Here is a 12,942-nt window from a genome sequence, read left to right as displayed (position 1 = left end):
ACTTTGTGGAGGAAAGCTGAGTCATCTAGGTAAGGATCTCCTAGACCAGCCAGCCCCAGGTGATGACAAACACAGGAGTGAGTCCAGCTAAGATGAGCTGAGCCTGGTCCAAAGCAGCAGAACCGCCCCACTGACCAAATGACTCATGAAAAGTAGTATGTAGACGTTGATGTTGCAAGCCACTACATTTCGGAGTTGTGTGTTATGCAGCCATAGCTAATTGTTACAATGGTTACAAGCATAGAATTTGGAGTCAAACTTACCTGGGTTCAAATTCTGGCCCTGCCACTTAATAGCAGTGCAAGTCACTTAACTCTCTGCTTCAATTTCCTCATCTTTATAGATGAAGATATGTAGGTACTGGGTGTCCTAATATTACCTACACTCTAAGATTGTTTAAAGGATCCAATAAGTTAATTAAAATGTTTTTATATGTTTATTTATTTTTGAGAGAGAGAGAGAGAGACAGAGCATCAGTGAGGCAGAGACAGAGGGAGAATCCAAAGCAGGCTCCAGGCTCTGAGCTGTCCGCACAGAGCCCAATGTGGGGCTTGAACCCATGAACTGTGAAATCATGACCTGAGCTGAAGTTGGACGTTCAACCAACTGAGCCACTTAGGCGCCCCTCAAATAAGTTAATATTTACAAAATTCTTAGAATAGTTCCTGGCAAAGAGTGAATAGGTGTGTGTAAACTAAATAAAGCTTTTAAGCTTGTGCAATACTATCGTTGAATAATCATAATTAATGCACTGGAATTTATGAAATCTCCACTCCATTCCCTCTGGCAGCTAGTCCACTGTGTCCTATGTGAAATAGACTTTTAATAAATGTTTGTTGAATAAGTGTTGTTCCTTATAAAATAATTGCCTCAGTGGTCATCACATACCATTGCAATGAAGCTTTTCAATTCTTAATTGCTCTGCAACTCTTTTCTTAGAACTGCCTTCCAGGTTCATGGCAGACATTACTGACAATGGCTAGCCCAGTGTTCTACTTTGTAGTACAAAAATATATTAGGAAATAGCCAGAAGTCATTCAGAATCTAACATTATGACATTTTCTCATGTAATTACAAATAGCAGAAGGTCCTATGAAAATATTTTTATAAAATGTAAGATGAGAATGACTGTCACAAGTGGCTTTTACACTGTCCCCCAAAGCATCGTTAAAACACGAGTTCCAAAACTGCTTTAAAGAGAGCAGAACTGGGGCGCCTGGGTGGTGCAGTCGGTTAAGCGTCCGACTTCAGCCAGGTCACGATCTCACGGTCCGTGAGTTCGAGCCCCGTGTCAGGCTCTGGGCTGATGGCTCAGAGCCTGGAGCCTGTTTCCGATTCTGTGTCTCCCTCTCTCTCTGCCCCTCCCCCGTTCATGCTCTGTCTCTCTCTGTCCCAAAAATAAATAAACGTTGAAAAAAAAAAAAGAAAAAAAAATTTTAAATGAGAGCAGAACTTATTTTAATTCAGCAAATCATCCCTATGTATCTCCCATGGCCTGCTCATGACTAGTGTTATTGAAATGGAAGAGATAAACCCTGGGACTAGTGGCTGGAAGTGAAGGGGGAAGGCAGGAGCCTAACGGAGAGGCTCAGCCAGCCTACAGAACTCACCATACTAGAACTCTGCCTTTTGAAAAACGGCTACTTTGGATGGGTAAATTCTGGTTTGGCTGCGTTATTAAGTTACATCCATCAGGAAAATTATCCCTAGCATCAATATGCCAAACAGAAGGATTGTGTATTTTTTCTTTACCAAGAAATTGCAAACTGGGGGCACCTGGCTGGCTCGGTCAGAGCAGCATGTGACTCGTGATCTCAGAGTTGTGAGTTTGAGCCCCACGTTGGGTGCAGAAATTACTTAAGTAAATCTTTTTTAAAAATTGCAAACTGGAGGCATAGGGTCCAAACAGAGCACATGGAAATGTTTTCTTGGGCTCACCCGATGTTGCCAAGTATTTTAATTAAGGAGTTTCTATGTTAATAAAATGGATTTCTTACTTTTCTTGAAAAATACAATTGGCAACACTGGGCCTGCATTCCCCGTGTTGGGCTAGAATCTAGTGGTTTCTGCCCCTCTGTGGATCATTTCCTCTTTACTTATTTAGACTTTTCCTGCCTCACTCCTGCAGGTGTTTGGGTCTGTGGGACACTTGAGAAGGCTGAAATGCCATAGGTGTTTGCCCACAAAATTCATAAAGGATATGCATTTACAATGCACAGGAGAGACTGAATGAAGGGGAAGATGGGAAACAGCATTGGGACATCAGCAAAGTCATCTTCTGGGCCTTGTCCCCTGGTTCGAATAAGGTAGGGGAAAGCTCCCCAGCCTCCCAGCCACAGGAGGTGCCCAAACTCAGCTGCCTGGGAGACAGGGAAGGAAGGTGCTCCTATTCCATGGGCATCTGACCTTTCCCATCGATAGCCTGGTAGGTTTCTGGAACAATGTGGGAGATAAGTCACATTTTCCCCAATGTGATCGCTGGCTAAAATCAGCCCCCTGGAGAAAGCTAGGGTAAAAGAAAATTTTGATAGAGGAAAGAAGGAGGTGATGGCAAGCCAGCTTCCATGAAGGCAATGACATGTGGCTTTTTTTGGCAGCCAAAATTAGTGTCTTGGGGGTATCAGGCTAAAAATGTGCTCAAAATGAATCCAGCCAGCTTATTTTTGCCTTGTATCAGGTTTGCAGACATTCCATGTAGCTGTATGCCCTTGGGAAACCAAGCTCAGTCATCAACTTGAGTCAGGTTGAAGGAAAAATAAATCTTTGCTTATCAAGGTTATGTAAGACAAAGCCCTCCATCCCAGAAACTGACAAAATGTATCAATTCAGAGGTTTTTTTTTTTTTTTTAAAGCAGATAAATGTTGAGTAAACATACAGGCACACACTCTATAGCTGTAATTGAGGATAAAGAGACCAGCAAGGTTCGGTGCTGGATTTTGAGGTAAGCTTTGGAGAAACGCTCACTCAGTCCAGCAGTCACACAGGTAGATGCCTTCCCAGGCAAGGTGGATTGTATTGCATAATCCCCAGGGGGCGCCATTCACACGGTATATTAATGGACAGTTAATGGAAATGGTGGAAATGAGCAAAGCGGACCGGATTTAATGCAACAGGACAAAGTAGGGCCATGCCCGGAGCTGGAGAGGGGGCTCCTGGAAAGGGGGCAGCTGCCACTCAGCTTCAGCCTTTAAATGCCCAGGCTTTGAGTAAAGCTGGAAAACTTTTTTGCATGCAATCTGCTAATTTTAAATCACTGAGGCCAAACCACATCTTCAGATCACATCTGGCCCCGAAGCTGGCCATCTGTACACTCTGCTTGGAGGAGCAGAGTTTGCCCGGAATTCTGTGACTGTGTCAGGGCGGGCAATGCACCCACAGTAACAGTGGAGCGAGAAGGGTGTGCTGGAAAGGCAGTGGGCCGGATGATCTGCAGCCCACCACATCCCACCTTCTTGCCCCAGTGGCCGGACCAAGGTGGAAAGAAAAGGATGGGTGAGGAGGACAAAATGCTGGACTAAGGAATTTGGGGGCTCCTCGACATTTTATTGTTTTTGTTATTTATTTATTTATTTGTTTGTTTATTTTTTGTTGGTTGACACTTGTCAGGTGTTTCTTACGATATTCTGAAAACAAATTTTATTTATTAATCTAGTGAGAATCTATAGCGGCAAATTGAGAAGACTGGTGTTTAAAGTATTTTGCTAACCAGGGACACTACGTACAAATTCTAATTGACCCTTCCCTCATGGAAAGTGGTAACAGACAACTGTCAATCACCGAGTGCTTAATCTTGTTAGATACACCAGCCTCACTGAGGCCAATGTAGGCTGCCCCTTTGACTCCACTGTAAAGAAAAGAAATCCAAGGTGTTATTTAAGGTCTTTACTAAATACTTTATTAAAAGTCACAAAACTTGCTAGAGTCCACACAGCAGCGGAATGATGTCTGAATATGTGTTAGAGTCTAAAGCCTGAATTTCACTATGGGTCTCCTTCACTCTGTATTCTACACTAACAGCAACGTTTACAGAACTACAATAGTAACTTCACTTGCTGCTGAAATACAGAGATGTGTAAATGTAAACATCATTCTCAAAGAGCTTACTCTGTTACACTGAAAAGGCATTCAGGTATAAAAGGCTAAATGAATTAAATAGAACAGCTAAACACAAGAGCTGAAAAATTAAAAATATCTATAGTAATATAACATTATAAATGTTTTGACATCATCACTGAAAGGTTGAGTAATTCCCCTTTATAGATATGTAAGCTGAAATGCAAAAGCCAAATTCCTTATCCTGCTCGAAAGAATCAGTGGAAGTCAACGCCCATGACTTTATTTCTCCCCAGGCTTTTCCCAAATATTCTTTTTTAGGAGTTCAAATAAAATAAACATGAAATCCTTTCATATTGTAGTGAAAATTACTATAGAAACAAAGAACAAGAAATGTCTGCTTTTTCAGTTTAATGGAGAGATTCCTGGGATCCAATGAAATAAATTCCAAAGAAAGAAGGTTCAGACAATATAGTGTTTTAGTTGCTCTGGTTACTGCTTAGTTGGGTGGAAACAATTGTGCAGCAGAAGTGGGTGCCTGCCCTCTAATGGCCAAATTGGAGAATTACATTTTTTCCTTCAAAACATGGAATAAAGGACTCGTTAAAGCCAAGATTTTATGTAAAAAATAATATCCTTCCTATTTCCAAAATGAAAAGAAGTAAGTTTAAAATATAACACAAGTAGGTCAGTAAAAGGATAACTTGAAAGGCCATTTTTACAAGTGTTGGAGGAAATGCCATTTGGTACACTGGTTGAAAAAATTTCCATCCAGGACATTGCAAATTTGGATCTGACAAGCAGTAGAAAACTAGAATTTGGGGCATTTATTTCAGTGGCTGATATAGTAAGTAAGGGGTCTTCCAAATACGAAATATTTACTGTACTATTGGAGGTGTTGGGTCATGGGCCACCTAAAGGTATTGGGTGCTGAGTCACCTAGAACATATAGTCCTTTCCATGTAGTGGTTAGAATGACAGCGTCTTGATGCAGATACCAGATGAGGAGATGCAAGGTCATCAGTTTTTACAGAATATCAAGGGCAAGGCTTATAATGTCATCATGTGGAAATCCAGTCCACTCAGGGCAGATAAGGGCAGTGAGGATGGCTTTGTTAGAACTAGCTTTTTCCTCAAGAAAGAGCTTTGTTAAATAACATGTACAATTCATACCTTGAATTTATACCACCTGAATGAAATTAAGTAATGTATCTACTACACATTTTTTTTTAATTTTTTTAAAAATTTTATATTTATTTATTTTTGAGAGACAGAGCACAAGTAGGGGAGGGACAGACAGAGAGGGAGACACACAGGCTCCAGGCTCTGAGCTGTCAGCACAGAGCCTGATGTGGGCTTGAACTGACAAACCGTGAGATCATGACCTGAGCCGAAGTTGGACGCTTAACCAACTGAGCCACCCAGGTGCCCCTCTACTGCACATTTCTAAGGAATCAAAAACATTTCTAAAAACCACTTCCTGATGTATGTATTTTGAAGCCTTTCAGGATGAGTATACTAATATTTGCAGACTATTCTGAAATGCATCAAAAAATAAGATAGAATAATGGATGGATAGAGGGATGGATGGACAGATAGCTATAGATGTCATAAAGGAAATGCATCAAAATTTAAATTGTGGAATCCAGGTGATTGATATATAGATGCTCATTATACAATCCTTTCAACATTTGGGTACGTTTGAAAAATTTTATAATAAATGATGGCAAAACCATACTTTGAAAAATCTACCAGAGTGAGTTAGAAGGAGAAGACAGCTTTAAGGAGCTGAATAAATTCATCTGTTGACTTCAGTTTTTGTCGTATCTGTGATCACAGAAAAAATCATCAGTATTCCCATGGTATCTTTCTTGAAACATTTATGGCAGCTTCAAGTTTACATGTATATGCATGAATTTTAATTGTTAGCTTCTTCCTCTAGATTATGTAAGGCCTATGACAGCATCTGACTTTTCTCATCACTATATGTATATAGTATATAATGCCTAGCATGGTGACTGACAAAGTTGTGTTCAAAAATTTTTTTATTGAATGAATAAATGAAGAAATCCACATTTTGTTTTCTGCTTATGCATAATCACTAGATATACTATCAATGACAAGTTCCTGAAACTAAAGAACCACCTAATTGTTATGCTAGCATAAGGAAACAATTTTTTTGAATGAACGAATCACTGAGTGAATGAAGATGCTGTTCTCTTGTCTGTAGAGAATTTGCATCAATTCATAATGACAATAGTTTATTCAGAAAGATTAAAGGGAGATACTATTTTATATATGTTATATATGTTATTGTTCCTGCCAACTTTAACTTATTAGAAATACTTGACATAGTCTCCAAAGAAATCAGAAGAAATGAGCATAGGTGGGCTCATTTATAGGTGACAACTCCCTATAGAAGAGAGTTTCTCCTGGAGCCCTACTTGGGTTTCTGTGATTAAGCTGACATTTTAGAGTGCCTGGAATAATGGCTTTTTAATTCCACATGGGGAGGGCCCCTTGTAAGACACAGATGTAGGGCTCCAAAGAATTGGTTCTCAATCGGTGGTTCCTTCACCAGCAGCATCAGCATCATTACAAACTCATTAGAAATGCAAATTCAGGGACACCTGGGTGATTCAGTCCCTTAAGTGTCGGCTTTGGCTTAGGTCATGATCCCAAGGTTCATGAGTTTGAGCCTGCATCCAGCTCTCTGCTGTCAGCACAGAGCCCACTTCGGATCCTCTGTCCTCTCCTCTCTCTCTGCCCCTCCTTCGTTGGGTCTCTCTCTCTCTAAAAATAAATAAATAAACTTAAAAAAAAAGGACTGCAAATTTGCCCCAGACCTAGTCTGTCACAAACTCTCAGGGTGAGGCCTGGCAATTTGTGCTTTAAGAAATGGGCCACCTGGGTGGCTCAGTCGGTTAAGCCTCTGACTTCGGCTCAGGTCATGATCTCCTGGTTTGTGAGTTTGAGACCCTGCATGGGGCTCTGTGCTAACAGCCCAGAGCCTGGAGCCTACCTTGGATTCTGTGCCTCCCTCTATTTCTGGCCCTCCACCACTCACACTCTGTCTCTCTGTCTCTCTCTCTCAAAAATAAAAATTAAAAAAAAAAAGTGATCCAGGTGATTCTGACAGATGCTTAAGTCTGAGGGCCTTGCTACTCAAAATTTGGTCCTTAGGTCAGTAGCATCAGCATTACCTGGAAGCTTGTTAGAAATGCAGAATTTTGTGCCCTGCTTCAGACCAATTAAATCTGAATCTGCTTTGTAACAAGATCCCCAGGTGATCTGTATGCACATTAAAATCTGAGAGGCCTTGCTCTAGACAGTGAAAAAACCTTGTCATTGAGAGTCACACTTTTACAGTCCCTATGGTAGGGGACATGGCACGGACTCCAATATTCAAATTTCTGGATGTATTGCTGTTTTAGGCAGATGAACCCAAAGCTCCTTATTGAAATTCATCAACATTTAAAAAATTGTTAATGGAGGAGGTTTGTGAAAGCAGTGAAACTGAATCAGTCATTGAGTAATTTCAAATCAAATGCATATAAGGGTCTTCTCTGGAGAACTCATTTAAAAAAACTCTTGTTCCTCTATTTTGTGACTACTGATATTAGGCAAGTCAATCTACCCTTACAAGCAACTGTTCCCTTTTAAAGATGGGGATTACATGTTATGTATTATGGCTCAGTTTTATCCAGGGCACCCAATAAAATGCCTTGTAAACTCCAAACCTGTACAGAAATGAAAGGGATGGTGTCATTATCTAAAGATCATCTCCAAAAAGGCAAACTTTCTCTTCCTACTTTATGGGATGCTTTAAGTTCAGGGATTGTGAGCAACTATTGTTTCTATAAGTTGGTAATTTGCTAAATTATTATTTGAGGAGTAAATTTTTCATTTAAAGAGATTCCAAACTGTCCAGCAAACCTCATCTTTGATTTCAGCACCAAATTCTTGAACCATGGATGAGGTACCATGCTTCTGTTTTAGAAGTATTAAAAGACATTCCAGGTTTTCTTGACTTAAACACTGTAACCTTATGAGAGTACCACCTTGAATTTTTTGCTGTTGGGTTTTGCTGTTGTTATCTTACTGGGGAAATTCACACCAGACCATCAAACCTTTTTCTTGTCAAATAATCAGATCTCATCGAAGATGCCCACAGTATCATACACTGAAGAAGGAAATAAATTATTTTTGATATATTCCAACTCACTTATAAGAACACATGAGTCTGACAACTTAAAACATAGGCCTCTTGGAATAAATGAAATTTTGGTATTACTAAACAACTATCCCTTTCACCATCAAAATGAGATGAAGGCCACTCCCCCACCCTCACTTGTATAATACACACAGATGACAGAGGGAACTCTTCAGAATAAAAATTTTGGCCTTGAGGGTTGAGCAAGGTTTGGGGCATCATGTACTCTGTCTTAGATCATAACTTTCTCCAAGGGTGGAAATGAACACTTGGTGAATGAATGCAGCAGCCTTTATAACTTAGAAGGTTTGAGTAGGGGAGTAAACAAATTTTGGAGAAGCCAATGTACAAACTACTCAAATAGAATCTACATATATAAACCTAACTTATTGCAGAACAGTAATATCGAGTGATATGAAGTGGGGGAAGGAAATCTTGACATTTGATTCAACAAAAATTCAACTCAAAGGATGTTACTATTTAAGGTAAAGGTCTTCTATTCTGTGCTCAGTTAGCCAAGATACATGCAATAGAGGGCAGAACAATGAATGACGGGCTAGTTCTTGTTAAAGGTTGCTAGAATATTTCAGTGTTGTTACTGAGCTAGTACAACAGGGTGTAGTATAGACCCTTGCTACTCAAAGTATGCTACATGCATTACCCCATCACTTACTTATGAGAGATGCTGAGCCTCTCCCTACCCAAGACCTACTGAACCAGGATTAGCATTTTATCATAAGGCCCTGGTTTACACATTGGACTTCTAGAAATGCTGGTATAGAATATGACTCCCGGAGCTAGATTGCTTGGATTTCAACACCAACTCTGCTCCTTACTGGTTGTGTGACACTGGCTGAGGAACTGAATCTCCCAGTGCTGCAGTTTCCTCATCTGTTAAATGGGGATATTAATAGTAACTAAGACATATGGCTATTTTAAGACTTAAGTGTGTTAATAAAGGGCTCAGAACAGTGCTATGTACATAGTAAGCGCTCAGTAAAATGTTTCTGCATATCCTGACATGTTAAAACGAGACATGTTTAAATATTGCATTTGGACATTAATAATGTCACATAACATTTTGTAATCAATGCATTGGATATTTACTTCTTTCTCTTTACAGGTGTATTTTAAAAATAAGAAAGAAGGAGTATTACTGATGTCTCATTAGGCATTTCTATAAGCACATTAAAACAGTAGGGTTGTGAAACCATTTTTAAAAATTAATAGTTTTTTTTTAAAGAAAAATATATATACATGAAAATGTGCTATAAGGATATACACCAAAAATGTTAATAGTTTCCGCAAGACTAATGAGGGCCTTTGTGTGTATGTGTGTGGTTTATTATTTAAAAAAAATTATATACCTTTTTAAAATAAAGAAATAACTATGAATATTACAAAACCTTTGTTATAATTAAGATTAGTCAGCTTTTTACAACCTTATTAACCCAGCATCCTGAATGACAATTGTTTTTACAGAAAAAATAAATCCAACCACGCAAATCTCTATTATTACATAAATATATGTTGGATATGTATCTGTCTATCTATCTATCTATCTGTCTGTCTATCATCTATCTATCTTTTCACATGATCTGAGACAAATGTGTAGTGTTCAAAGCATGGGGGAATTTTCAACTCGCCTACTTATTCGGTTTGCAAATTACTCTATGAAGATAATTTATTAAAGTCTTACAAATCTGGGAATATTTTGCAGTCCAATGAAGTCTTTAATTTTCAAATAGAAATGACCTTTATAACTACCAAGTTAAAAGGATTATACTAAAAAAGTCTTTGCTGCTAAAATAGTGTCTCCAGTGCCTGCCATGTCCTAGATAGAATTTTCTTTTGAGAAAACCACAGCTACTTATTTTCAGTGGCCTCATTCAAACAAACTTACATCATTACAAGACAAGATAAAGGGCACACCGGTGTTCAAAGGTGTGAAATGACTTTTCTTTCCTACCATTACATGGTAAGGGCAAATGATTTTTTCCCTCCAGCTTCAAAAATGAGGTCACTTAGGGTTTTGACATTTCAAAGGAAGAAAAAATTATATTTTCTCTGTTGGACCATATGGAATTTATGGAATTCAGTGTCTCTAAAATTATTTCTAAAACTGGAAATGTCTAAATATCTTCTCAATTAACCAACATTATACATTTACTGAAAATCCTTGCTGATCACTATTGCTAGAGGCGAAACAAAAATAAAGTTGACCTAAAATGCTACTTCTGTATATTTTATATCCATTGGTGTTGCATTCTTTCTACATAGATTTTTGATATGTGATGTCTGGTGCAAAAATAAGGCTTTGAAAGGATGGCAGTGTGAAAGAATCCATGACATCTTGAAGGCCGTGGATCTCCTATTTGTCAGAGTGACATTTTTTGCAGCCATTAGAAAAATGGTCTCTGGTGCATCAGTAAAATACTCCATTAGGAGACTTTTATGTCAATTTTTGTACTATATAAGGAGAAATTGGTAGTGTCTTGAAACGTTCTCTTCAACGGAGTGTTCACTCTTGGAGAACCTAGCTAATGAATAGATAGAAACTGATGATAGAAAAAGTATTGTTTCTAGATAGTGATAGTACATGCAATTTAACTTGCAAATGCTTTCTTTGAACTTCTATTTCCTAGAAAATAAAACGTATTCAGTTGATTAAAGAGATTCCTGTTTTTCTAATTGGAGGAGAATGTTATTAATGATTCTTAACCTCTACATAAATTATCTTTACTTTGAATTATCTTTTATTTATGTTATATTATATTTTATATTTTATGTTAGAAAGCCAAAGAAGGTAGAAAAGAGTTCCAAAGTTTCTTGTAACTTTCTATTTTATTTTATTTTATTTTATTTTATTTATTTTATGTTTTTCAATATATGAAATTTATTGTCAGATTGGTTTCCATACAACACCCAGTGCTCATTGCAAAAGGTGCCCTCCTCAATACCCATTCTTGTAACTTTCTAAGGAGAGCCTCTACTTCCATATTGGTGTCTACATGAGCAAAATGAGAAATTAGTTGAATCTTTCTCCTCTTAATCTTTTCAAAGACCATCGCAGGGGGAGAAGTACTATGATCTGTGAAGAAACACCAGAATTAAAGACATACTATTGTCAAACATTCAAATTCTGGTTCCCAGGCAAAAGATTCAGAAAGGGCATTCATCCTTGACTTCAAGTATAAAGCAGCAGCTATCTGGCATTGTTGCATTTCCTATAGTCAGAATTCAACACGGGGTGCTTGAACGCATGATTTATTGAGACACTGCTCTCAGGAGAAAACTGCAGGAAGATGAAGAAAGCAGGGTAAGACAGGGAAAGAAGATTAAGTTAAAATGTGGTCTCAGCTTAAAAAAAAGGGGAGGGGCCCCTGGGTGGCTCAGTCTGTTGAGTCTCCCATGCTTGGTTTCAGTTCAGGTCATGATCTCACGGTTTGTGAGTTCGAGCCTCGTGTCAGGCTCCGTGCTGTCAATGCAGATCCTGCTTGGGATTCTTTCTCTGACTCTCTTTCTGTCTCTCTCTCTCAAAATAAAAGGATAAACTTAAAAAAAAAAAAGAAATATGGTCTCAGCCTGAGTCCTGCCTTAGTCTGATCCAATGGGGGCTCAGGAGTGTGAACTGCATCACAGAAGTTGTCCACCCAGCAGTAAGGGACCAAGGCTTTTATTCTCCTAGATCTTTCAGTTGCTGGGCATGGGTCACCCCCTTCCCAGAATAACCTGCCAGACATCTCCAGGAAGGTAGCTCCTTTCAGCCCAGGCCAGTCCTCTGGAGAAGTCTATGGCCACAAGCCCTTTGTAGCCCACACCTGCAGCAGTGGGTGAGGCAGCCCTTGAAAAGAAGATCTGGGTAGGACCCCAGTAGCACCTGCTTGCAGCATATGAAGACCTATCCAGATGTGGGCCCCACACGAGCAATGAGTGCTTGGACTAACCCCTCAAAATTCAAGCAGGGGGCTCAAGTGTTTCTCACTGTTTTGTTTCCCCCCTCTGCGGATGCTAAGAATAGATGTTACAGGCACAAATAACTTTGGAAGCACATTCATATCTTCTGTCAGGCATAATTTTTTGGCAGTGAAAATTTTCCTGTAACTCTAATTATGGCATACGTGAGGTATGTGGCATTATTTATGAAACTTACTAGTCTAACTTTAAATTTCACTGTCTATTGATCCTATAGAATATGATGCCACCGGTGTAAATAAGAGCTTGGAAATTTTTACTTTTTTTTTTTTTCAACGTTTATTTATTTTTTTTGGGACAGAGAGAGAGTATGAACGGGGGAGCGGCAGAGAGAGAGGGAGACACAGAATCGGAAACAGGCTCCAGGCTCCGAGCCATCAGCCCAGAGCCTGACGCGGGGCTCGAACTCACGGACAGCGAGATCGTGACCTGGCTGAAGTTGGACGCTTAACCGACTGCGCCACCCAGGCGCCCCTTTTACTTTTTTTTAATGTTCATTTATTTTTTTTGAGAGAGAGAGAGAGAGAGTATGTGTGTGCATGTGTGCATGTGAGTGGGGAAGAGACAGAGGGGCAGAGAAAGAAGGAGAGAGAGAATCCCAAGCACACTCTACACTCATCACAGAGCATGACATGGGGCTTGATCCCATGACCCTGGGACCATGACCTGAGCTGAAATCAGGAGTTGGGACACTCAACCC

The 12,942-nt window shown here is 39.4% G+C and overlaps 1 protein-coding gene across 3 annotated transcripts in view; it reads right to left on the bottom strand.

Annotated features, from left to right (window-relative positions):
- The window catches only part of PLCB1 (phospholipase C beta 1), a 695,993-nt gene that overhangs the window by 118,175 nt on the left and 564,876 nt on the right, over window positions 1-12,942 (bottom strand). The window lies entirely within an intron of this gene.

Source organism: Felis catus, chromosome A3, assembly GCF_018350175.1.
Source record: "Felis catus isolate Fca126 chromosome A3, F.catus_Fca126_mat1.0, whole genome shotgun sequence".
In the NCBI taxonomy this organism is placed as follows: domain Eukaryota; kingdom Metazoa; phylum Chordata; class Mammalia; order Carnivora; family Felidae; genus Felis; species Felis catus.
The sequence above is the reverse complement of the archived record's forward strand: the minus strand, read 5'-3'. Positions and strand labels throughout refer to the sequence as shown.